Genomic DNA, 1633 nt, shown 5'->3' on the forward strand with positions numbered 1-1633 from the left:
GTGTGTGTGTGTGTGTGTGTGTGTGTGTGTGTGTGTGTGTGTGAGTATGTATGTATGTACGTGTGCATTTGTTTCTGTCTGTTTGTCACGCCATCATCGGCTGATAACCGATATTGGTGTGTCAACATCCCCATAACTTATCGCTTTGACAAAAACGAATGATATAATAAGTCCTGGGGTCGATTTGATCGACTAAAGGCGGTACTCCAGCATGGCCGCAATCGAATGACTGACACAACAAAAAGAGTAACGAGTATACTCTGCAACTACCACACTTATTTTTTTATTTGCTTAAAAATATCGTGGAATGCTTGTCTTACTTCATTCCAAGCTCTGCATCAGTGAGTTTGTTGCATTTCAGTTATCAGAGTTCCTGAAAGAAGAGCTATGACGATAATATCCTCTTTTGAACGTCTTTTATGTAGTCCTTCAGGAAGGTGCTAAGATTCATACATACAAAGATACATACATACATACATACATACATACATACATACACACATACATATACATTAATATACACACACACATACATATATACATATATACACACACATATACGTATAGATAGACAAATAGATATACATATACACATGGATATATATCATATGATATATGTATGCATATATATGAATAAGATATTTATAGATATATACATATATATATATATATATATATATATATATATATATATATATATATATATATATATATATGCACACATGTGGTATAAGTGTGTACGTATGCATACATGTGTTATATAAATAGGTTTATATATAAACGCAAGCATCATCTATATATACGTCTGGTTACCTAGTTATGTATGCATACATTTGTGCGTGCGCGAGCGAGCGTAATACGTATATGATACTTATAAAGGATGCATGCAATACATATTTAATGAAGAAATAGTAGTTATGAAGATATTTTGAATTACATTTAATGGAAGATTTTCGAAAGAAGCTTTTGGAATTGCTATTAATTGAAAAATATACGTAAATAAAGTGACCAACTTTTTATCATGTGGCTCGTATGATTATTTTTGTTATTCCACGCTGTGCTAAAAAATATCTTGTATTATAATGAACCCAGTTGACGTGACTAAGCTACTGAATGGAAATGGAATGAAATAAAGCATATATTTGCTCGGAAGTGAAGCAAAATCAATGAATATACATACATACATACATACATACAAGTGTGTATACATATATGCATATGTTCATGTGTGTGTGTGTGTGTGTGTGTGTGTATGCACGTGATAGGTGATATATTATGAATCTAATACGATGTAAGTATAAAAAATCGCATCAAACCTTTTGAGGAAAATCCGCTGAGCCGAAAGATGTTGCTAGGAACACAAAAGGACGCAATGTGCATGGAATTGCGTGCATAAATATATTATATGTGTGCATGTGTGTGGATGAGTATGGATGTGCGTGCATGCGTGTGTATATGTGTGCGTGTGAAAGTGCTTGTGTATCTGTGTGTATGTGTGTGTGTGTATGCGTGTATACATATATTTCGTAGGAGACAGGGTGAGATAGAGAGAGGGTGAGACTGACGCATAGAAAGTAGATGTGTATAAGGCTTATGCTGATAATAATAGAATTGACGTATATATATATATATA

This window comes from Octopus bimaculoides, chromosome 8 (genome assembly GCF_001194135.2).
Source record: "Octopus bimaculoides isolate UCB-OBI-ISO-001 chromosome 8, ASM119413v2, whole genome shotgun sequence".
In the NCBI taxonomy this organism is placed as follows: domain Eukaryota; kingdom Metazoa; phylum Mollusca; class Cephalopoda; order Octopoda; family Octopodidae; genus Octopus; species Octopus bimaculoides.